A 10,830-nucleotide genomic window follows, 5' to 3' on the forward strand; every position below is an offset into this window, starting at 1 on the left:
GTCTGGGTGTACAGGGGGGTGTCTGTGTAGGTGTAGCTGCCAGAACGTCTGCAGAGAGGGAGAGTATAAATAAAATATAAAAAAATAACGGAAATAGACATTTGAGGAGAACAATAAACCTTCTCATCAGTTATGCACTCGTACAGCTCTGACTTTGTGCTGAGTTATAGAGGGATGTGGGTCTGGCTTTGTGCTGAGTTCTAGAGGGATGTGGGTCTGGCTTTGTGCTGAGTTATAGAGGGATGTGGGTCTGACTTTGTGCTGAGTTATAGAGGGATGTGGGTCTGACTTTGTGCTGAGTTATAGAGGGATGTGGGTCTGGCTTTGTGCTGAGTTATAGAGGGATGTGGGTCTGGCTTTGTGCTGAGTTATAGAGGGATGTGGGACTGGCTTTGTGCTGAGTTATAGAGGGATGTGGGTCTGGCTTTGTGCTGAGTTATAGAGGGATGTGGGTCTGGCTTTGTGCTGAGTTATAGAGGGATGTGGGACTCACATGGTGCTGGTGGTGTAGCTGGCCTCTCCCCCCTCCACGTACTGCACCTGGCTGGTGTACACATGCTGTACTGGGACCTGCTGGAGCTGCTGCTGCACCTGGGAGACACACACACACACACACGCACACACACACAGACACGGGCGGGCACACACACACACACACACACACACACACACACGCACACACACACAGACACGGGCGGGCACACACACACACACACACATGCACAGACATACAGATACAGGCGGACACGCACATGCACACAGACACAGGCGGGCACACACACACACACACACACACACACACACACACACACACACACACACACACACACGCATACATTATGTCATTGAAAAAAGTACTTAACCTGAATAGCTTCTGTAAATGCACAGCTACATGAATGGATTATATCCATAAAACAACAACAATGTAATCTGTTAAGTGGCCCTTGATAGAGGCTATATTATTATTATTATTATTATTATTATTATTATTATTATTATATCATGCTGGGGCGAAAGTTCACTCTGGGGTTCTTTCCACCCACCCCTAGACTACATCATATTTCCCAGCAGTATGTACACAGCTATGGATACGCATGTCTGCCGTGTAAATAAATCCCAAACGGTAATCTTATTGGTACGTACAGATAGCACAATACACATAGCATGCAAGAACACTGGTTGAAATAAGCCACAGGCTTCAGTAGTGTTAGTGTGCTGCGCAAATCAGTAATGCGAATCTACAGAAGTCGTGTGACAGGAGACATGCAATGTAAACATATCAGTAGCGGCGACATGGCTCAGGCAGTCGTCTGGCAGTCGGAGGGTTGCCGGTTCGATCCCCCGCCCGGGCAGTGTCGAAGTGTCCCTGAGCAAGACGCCTCACCCCCAAATGCTCCTGACAAGCTGGTTGGTGCCTTGCATGGCAGCCAATCGCCGTCAGTGTGTGAATGAATGGGTGAATGAGAAGCATCAATTGTACAGCGCTTTGGATAAAGGCGCTATATAAATGCCAACCATTTGATCCCCATGACACCCTATGTTCTGATACAGGCCATGTAAATGAATATGAGGTGGAACCTGGATGGCGTCTCAGTGCCCCTGCATGACATCACCATCATCATCATCATCATACGGGCACAGATGTGTTTCCTCTGCTCCCAGCGCCACCCTCTCTACCGCCCACCTCTCTTTCATTCTGGATCCTCAATCTTCAAGCCGGTGCGGGCGCAGGCTTTAGTTCCACCCAAGCAGTCACACCTGATTCTACTACGAATCAACCGCTTCGCGGAATCGGGTGTGGCACTGCTCGACTGAAGATTGAGAAGCCCTGCTTTCATGATTCGTTTTCCTCCTCGGCGCCCTCATATGGCCGATAGTGCACACTGCCAGCCCTGGTGCCCATCCACCCGCTGTGGCTCCGGCGCCGGGGTTTCGACCCCACAACCTTCCGGTTTTGCGGCCAGCTGTTATCTAAGCTCCCTGACGTACTCTGTGGTCGGCGAGCGCCCCCCCGCATCAGGCTCGGGTGCGAGGCCAGCCCTGGAGGGAGGGGGGCGGCGACGGGGACGAGGAGGATAGGGGCGGAGCCGTCCCGAGGGCCCGTGTGTCCGTAACACTCCCCTGTCCTCTGCCTCTTCACTTCTCCTCTCCCTGCCTCTCCCTCCATCTCTCCCTGACTGCCCTGTGGGCTCTGCAACCGGGGCGACGTCAGACACGGCCGGAGCCAGGGTCACACCTGCGCCCCGCGGTGGAAATCTACGCCCGTCCGCGTGCGCCGGGGGCGAGAACTCGCGTCAGCGTTTAAATGAACGCACCTCTGTGCGGGCGAACGTCAAGCGTCGAGCGTGTGAACACGCGCGTGCATACATGTGCGTGTGACTTCGCACAACAAGGTCCATGTATTTATGTCCGTGTGTCTGATTGCGGGTCAGTGTTGAAGTTTGTGCTCATCTTTTTTTGTCTGTCCACTTGTATTTTAGGGTGTGTGTGTGTGTGTGAGCGTGAGCGAGTACATGGTGAGTGTGTTTATATGTGTCTATATGTACGTGTGTGTGTGTATCTCACCTCTTGAGTCAGGTGCACAGGCTGTAGGCTTGCCACACTCAACTGGGCAGTCTGTCCAGTCTTGCCTGACTGAGAGGCTGCCTGCACCACTGACCTCTGTGGGGGGGAAGATGTCAATCAATCAATCGGTCAATCTAATGTCCTTATACCACACTGCAGGCTGGAGGGTGTGGCTGCAGGTAACACGATCAGATCGAATTAAGGCTAGTTTTTTTTGTTTTAGTTCACCTGTTTGTTTGCTGGGGTACGGAGCGAAAACATCAAAAAAAGGTGTCGCTGGTCCAAACACTTCCGGCCTGCACTGCATGTGTCTCCGTAACAGAACCCTGCACACGGCCTGTGTCTGAACCTTTACTTAACGGAAAATTCCAAATTCGATTTATCGATTGGGATTCATTTAAATGGGTTTTGCTGCAAAGACCCTCTGTTACAATTGTTCAGTCGGCGTGTTGCCTGCTTGTTTTGTTCCCGAGTGCTTGCTTTGAGCACTGCAATGAGTTCATTCTTCTTCTCCATTTTTGGTTGAAAATAGATTTTTATTTTTTTTATATTCCAAGATAAGCAAGAACGTTCTTGGGAAGAACGTTCTTGCCATGTGTTCTTGAGGAGAACGGTCTTGCAAGAACGCAGAGCGTCCTGCAGGGGACGGAGAAGCATTGTGTCTGCGCTCTGGCAGAGGAAGGGGTGGGCTGTGCTAAGGGGTGTCTGGTGCGTTGTGTCTGCACTCAAAGGGAACCACAAGTCGACCAGAGCTGGCAGACCGGAGTGGTCTTGCTGGGGAGTAGGGAGTGCCAGGTGAGAGAAGAGGGTTACCTGCTGGACTGTCTGCACCTGTTGCACCACCTGTGTAGGAACCCCAGTCTGCACCCCCACCGGAGGGGGACTGGAGTCCGACACGGAGTCACTGGAGTGCAGGGAACCCTCTGGAAGAACAGGGAAAGAGGGAGAAAGAGAGTGAAACACAGCTCTGGTCCAGCTTGACACATCCCCCCCTACTCTCTGATCTCCAGACTCTACATCCCTCCATATAGACTTTCTAGTTTACCTACTACATACATTAAACCTATAGGCCAGTGGAGGATGGGCATGTCCCTATAGTCGGGTTCCTCCTGAGATTTCTTCCCATCGGGGAGTTTTTTCTCACCTCTGTTTGAGGGTTTTTCTCGTTTAGCTCACATGCTATTGGCTGCTTAGGGCTCATGTATTTAATTCTCTTCTGTGTTACTCTGTAAAGCGTCTTTGTGACGGTCTTGAATTGAATTGAATTGAATTGAATTGAATTGAATTGAATTGAATTGAATTGAATTGAATTGAATTGAATTGAATTGAATTGAATTGAATTGAATTGAATTGAATTGAATTGAATTGAGATGGAGCGAGCGAGAAAGGAGAACAGGGAGAGCACTGGGGGGGGGAGGACAAAAGGGGAAGAGAGAGGAGGCGAGGGGGATGAGGGCATAGGCGGGGGGGGGGGTGTGACGAAAAGGGAAATGATGTAGAGCCAGAGAGAAGCACACTCATGTGGAGTGCAGTAATGGGCCACATCCGTCACACACGCAAACGGGCAAATAAACACGTGCAGGCCTGACACTGCCCTCCCGTTCCTTCACTTCCAGGTTAACCGCAGGTGCGCGGCCGGCAGGGCCCTGGTGGAGGACAGGGACACCGCACAGGTGAGAGAGGAGGAGAGGCTCCGCACAGGTGAGAGAGGAGGAGAGGCTCCGCACAGGTGAGAGAGGAGGAGAGGCTCCGCACAGGTGAGAGAGGAGGAGAGGCTCCGCACAGGTGAGGGAGGAGGAGAGGCTCCGCACGGGTGAGGGAGGAGGAGAGGCTCCGCACAGTCACACAGGCTTCATGAGCTGCCAAACAATTTCGTACCCTTCCCTTAAAAAATAAGTGCCAAAAAGAAAAGCATGTTTGCATGTTCTCCCCGTGTTTGCGTGGGCTTCCTCCGGGTACTCCGGTTTCCTCCCACAGTCCAAAGACATGCAGGTTAGGCTGATTGGAGAGTCTAAATTGCCCGTGGGTATGAATGTGTGAGTGAATGGTGTGTGTGCCCTGCGATGGACTGGCGACCTGTCCAGGGTGTATTCCTGCCTTTCGCCCAATGTATGCTGGGATAGGCTCCAGCCCCCCTGCGACCCTGTTCAGGATAAGTGGGTAATGATAATGGATGGATAGATTGTAAAACGATGACTGAGAACAGAACTGGAGGAAACAAAAGTGAAATTGAGAAAGAAAGGGGAGATAATGAAACTGCCTGCTTGCAGCAGGCTCAAGTTATTTTGTTAAAGGTACAAAAGGTCATTTAATTCCTCTCTTGACTGCTAACGGCAGCAACAAACACCTTCAGACCGCAAACACTGTTTATCCCTCCCCCTTCTCTGTAAACACACTGGCATTGAAATGCCATTGGTTGTGGCAATTAGAACCAATGAACTTGAATTATTGTACAATTGTGTCGGGCCGTCAAATGTATATTTTGAAACCTGAATTTAAGGACTATAAACATGTCAGCAAGGCTTTTTTCAATGATAGGAAAGGATTTACTGTCTTGTAACAATGTTTTAACACAAAAATCTTACCTATTGTACCTTTAAGTCTGTTCTTACTTCCTTTTTAAAAATAATAATAATAATTTTAAAAAAGGACATTACACTCTTCCAAAACATAAAGCGATTCTCTGTAGGGCTGTTTACAGCAGGCGGGTTAACCTGGGTTACATTTGGCTCTGCTCGTCTCTGTTCTTGTCAGAACCGCTCAGGAAACGGCAGCCGCCATTATCCAATGTAATCCCAGGAGCTTCCTGATCCTTCAATCACCGGGGGCAACAAGCAAATACGGCAGTATTTTACAGAGTGATTTAAGTCATCGTCCAACTGTGCGTGTGGGAATCCACACGCACGCGTACACAAGGGCGCACACGGACGGACGCACGCTTGCGCAGACAGACACACAAACGTGCATACACACACACACACATGCACACACACTCGCACTGCATTATCCATGTCTCTCACCTGTAACCGTGACCACGATGTACTGGGACGTGGCCGGGATGTTGCTGGACTGGGAGGGGGATCCCTGGATCTCCGCGGTGACGTACTGGGTCTGGGCGGGGGCAGTCTGCACGACGGCGGTTTGGGGCCCCGCCACGCTCTTCTGTGTGGGGGACGGGGCGGTGGGGGCGGGTGGCGTGCTCTGTCCTGCTGTGGGAGGGGTGGAGGAGGGCTGCAACTCCGTCAGGAACTGCGCCGAGGCGGGCGGCGGGGCCGAGGACTGTCCGGAGGACACGCTCACGGCGCCCCCCTGTGGCTGGGAGGTCGGCTGCAGCTCCGCCACGTAGCCTGGAGTTGCCATGACAACAGCAGGGACTCCACACTGAAAAAGACAGAAGGAATATGAATGCACACACACACACACACACACACATCCAAGCACTTAGCATACACACTGTATTTACCACTTTACCCCCAAATATCACGCTCTTACAATAAGATTCAGGTTATTAAATGCAGAAACTGTAGTCTATGGTCTCAGTCTCACTAATTACCTGGCCGATATTTCAAGCAAAAGCATTTTGAGCCTTTATTATTTTTAATAAATAAAGATGTCAGTCCTCAATATGATCACCCAAAATAGAACACCTTATTATGCAACCAAATTGAGACATTAAAATAGGCACAGGGGGTTCCCAAAATTTCTGAGAAGCCAGCCAGGTGACAAAAGTAGCCAGTTAGAGGTGTTGGCAGGGAGGAGATAAATTGTTCCACTGGCATCATTTTTACTGATTTAATCAGCAAACATTAAGTCTATGTCTAAAAGAAGCCAGCCAAACAACCTATAGCCATTTAGCTGACAGCCGGCAGTTAGGTGGGCTATGTTATATTGATCTTCTGCTTTCTACTTTCCAAAACTATGTCTACTGAGTTAAACCAGGCTAATAGGCTAATGCCCACTATGCCTAGGATAAGGGGGCTGGAGGGTAAGCAACCAAAAAAAGAACTTTCTGGCCACACTCAACAAAATGAGTACCATTAAAAACCACCAGGCACCTACATTTGAAACCCAGTACTTACAGGCTTCAGAATGGAGTAAAATCATCAGATTATCTTGTGACTGGCTGCAGGAGATGTGGGAGTGGTGGAGGGTACCCGGTATGGGGAGAATGATGAGGAATGGGCGGGGGGAGGGGACAGAGCTGGTTTCTGGTTGCCTGTAAGGCGATCGCAGTCATTTGAAATGCGATCGCAGCAGACCAGGGTTCTGTTCGCACTGACCTGCGGCAACAGCCCATGTTTACGGGAGGGAGTGTTCTCTGGTGCGAGACTCTTCGAATACGCTCCCAATTAATCTTTTATTGGAGAACTGCAAATGCTGCATTTGAAAATAGTTTGGGACACACACACACACACACACACACACACACACACACACACACACAACTGCCGCTCCACCTGTGAGATTTACTGGGACCTTACCATTTGGACGATGGAATAAGAGGAGATGTTCAATTCTTTTAAATGGACACATCTATGGAATAGGACCACTTCCTTTTTCTGGGCTTGCATTGAACGAACAGGCATGCGAGTGGACATATGCGTTCTGTGGTCAACGGTGCCAGCCTAATTCCCTGTTCTACACTTTTATATGTGTGAGTGAGAAAGAAATAAGACTGAATACACACAGACAAACAGTAGCACACAAGATGAAACCTGACAGGGGGGGAGAAGAAAAGACAAAGGGAGTGAGGAACAGAGTGTAAAGTCACTGACACAGACAGAGGAAACTGGGTCTTTGTGGGGAGAGTTTCAAAGCTCTCGAAGATGGTTCAATGAAGCCTGAGGAAGTGAAAAGTCACCCACCAGTTGAGGACCAAATGCCCCGTCTCGCAAAACGCTTGGATCACTTGCCTTGTGCAAGAACCCATAGCTCTCAATCGGACACACTTGTAACAGGGAGGGAGGGAATATTGGCTACACCAGGGTAAACCTATTCTAAGAGGAGAGATGTGGCTTCGCCGTCTGCCTGCCTCTAAACGGAAACCAGGTTTACTTTTTTAAGTCTGGCCTCATTTCCAGCTCTCGTCTGCTAGGTGAGGTAAACTCGCAGACAGTGACAATAAAGGCAAGGCCACGTTTTCAGTTTCCTCTACACCACAAAGTGTGTGCCAACAACGAAACTATTGAACACTCTTCGGGGGTTATATTGTTATTGCTGTAAATAATGCTATCAGCTTGAAAAATCTAAAGATCTCTCAATCAAGAAAGACCATGCTAGAATGATACTCACAAATGTCTCTAGAATTAGTTGACACTGCATTTGAAAGGGGATTTCTTGATATGAATCATGCAATCTACCCAAGTTCAACAGCTTTCTGATTGTGTCATTTTATGAACAGGCATATCTGAGTAGGTGCGTTTTGCATTTAGTTATCATTCAGCTTCATGTAAAAAGTAGACCTTGAAGGATGTTTTTATGAAAACTTTCCATGCTAAAGAAAACTTTTCGTCACAACGGCCTTTTATATTGAGATCTGTTGGATTAACCTGACCAAACCACCCCATCACATTGCATCACTGCACCGCATGCACTCGGGCGACCCTTGGCATTCCCCCTACATTTAGATTTCCCCTGTCAACCTCCATTCCAACACAGCCGGTGGCGGTGAAGCCGTTTCTCTTCGCATACTCTGCGCACTTCCCTCTGATTGGTTCAAGCGCCAAACTGGGAAATATAGTCCAATGGTAGATGAGCGCGAGTTGCATACGATGAGAACCCACAGTCTAAAAGCTGCAATGAAACTAACCCTATTCGGATTCGTTGGCTCTGATGCCAATCACGAGCATTTCTCTCTTAACAACACCTCCAGCATTTTAGCACCGCCCGCTTATTTGAACAGCTTCATTTTCACGGGTTTCACTTCTACCGACGGCCACGGCATGATCGAGCAAACATATGCTTCTAGGAATTTCGTTGCACCGACAGAAAACTTGTAAAAAGTGACGCTAGCAAGCTTAACCAAAATGCCAGAGCTGCAGCGATTCGATTAGCTAGCCCTACCTTGTTGTCCAAAGGAAGGACATAGATATCAATAAACGAAATATAACGGAAATTAGAGCATCAACCCTCTTTTCCTCGTCAAAGTTAACACATTTTACACGATTACAGTGTCAGTAACCCCTTCTGAGTCTGTGACATACACTTGTCGTTTGTTCCAAATATTTACAGCAAAACTCACGTTGCAACTAAAAGTACAGTACTCTCACGTATTCCGACAACCGCCATTTTGTACCCCAGTCACGGATTTGACATCGTCATAACAACCGCCTGGTTCTGTAGTGTGTCTTCTACAAACCATACTGCCTTAGGACCTCCGCCTTGCTAGACACTTTCGCTCATTTAGCCAGTCAGCTAGCTAGGGTGGCTATGGGCTAACTAGATACAGAAACAACAATCGGGAAAAAAAACAGCAGCGTTCTTCACAATGTTTTTCATTTGAAACATTAGAAGGCAAATAAGTAAAGTTTTTTCACCTCTGATTTCCTTTGAAATTTTCCTGGGATTTTTTTGTGTATTTTAATTTTTTTAAGAATCGGGTTGTTGTTGTTGATTTTCGTTGCTGGGTTCTTGTCGCCAGGACTACCGTGGCTATGGCGCTTCGTCCTCACCGGGGCAACTGTTGCTACCCACCCGCTTTAATCCCGCCCTCTCTTTCCCTCTGATTGGTTCAATATGTCAAACGCCTTCAAATTGCATTTCTGCTATAGGAGCATTCAATTTGTCAATAAACAACCTTTCGTCCAATTTGTCATTCACGCTGTCTATCATCAATAGCAATTGCGCAATTGAAATAACACACCCCGTAAACCCTGAGCAATTGGGTTATATAACTGTCAATCTACTGCTACTGTCGCTCATAATTTGTAGCTAGCCAGCGATCGTGATAAGCAAAGCGAATATTAAACGAACAAAAAATATATATATATTTTTTCGATTTACTCTTGACATACATGCATTCCTTAAGCGAGGAATATTCACCATCACCCCAAATATTTATGTTAAAGTAATCCCTCTTTGTTGTATCCACTATTTTATGTTCAAAGTATGCTATCCTACTGGAGGAAATGCATATCATATGACCATTACATCTCGTTGCATGCACCATTCTTTATGATGTGCAGGGATATACACTTTTTTTCTTTCTTTTTTTTCTTTTTTTTTTTTTTTTCATAAACCAAATGAAGGTAATTATAAAACATGAATAGCTTTCTGGTGTTTGCCTAGTTGCATTGCCTTCGAGAATTATCATGCATAATTCACCTTTTAACACACAAGATGTCAGGAAATGACTAAACTGGCAATTATTAGAGCCATCTTTGTGCTGCATTGCACACCAAAATATAAAATATTGGCCCCCATACTCTCCATCTTTTCTCAAGCATGTGTGTGGGCAATTGGCAATGAGTACAGTTAGTTACTATGGTTAAGTCAAGTCAAAAGAAGTGTGAACGTAGCATTTGAGTCTGATCTGTGGGAATGGGCGGAATAATGTTCACACTTTCCTGCACCACTCCCAGTTAACTACTTCTAATCTTGCTGATAGACATGGTTTGTAATCTGGGAAGCTCTAAAGAAGAAGATTAAATGGTAAATGGTTGGCATTTATATAGCGCCTTTATCCAAAGCGCTGTACAATTGATGCTTCTCATTCACCCATTCATACACACACTCACACACCGACGGCGATTGGCTGCCATGCAAGGCACCAACAGCTCGATTACATTACAGTTATTTAGCTGACACTTTTATCCAAAGTGACTTACAGTTAGACTAAGCAGGGGACAATCCCCCCTGGAACAATACAGGGTTAAGGGCCTTGGTCAAGGGCCCAATAGCTGTGTGGATTTACATTGGGGATTGAACCACCAACCTTGTGGGTCCCAGTCATGTACCTTAGCCTATACGCTACAGGCTGTTTCTTCACCTGTGATGTGAAACTGTGAAGTGTCACACTGTACAGGTGCATCTCCAAAAATTAGAATATCATGGAAAAGTTAATTTTTTTCCTGTCATTTCATTCCAAAAGTGAAACGTTCATATATTCTAGATTCATTACACATAAAGTGAAATATTCCAAGCCTTTTTTTGTTTTAATCTTGATGATTACAGTTTACAGCTCATGCAAAATAAAAAATCCAGTATCTCAAAATATTGGAATATTACATAAAACCAATCAAAAAAAGGATTTATAATACAGAAATG

The sequence above is a fragment of the Conger conger genome, chromosome 16 (genome assembly GCF_963514075.1).
Source record: "Conger conger chromosome 16, fConCon1.1, whole genome shotgun sequence".
Lineage (NCBI taxonomy): Eukaryota > Metazoa > Chordata > Actinopteri > Anguilliformes > Congridae > Conger > Conger conger.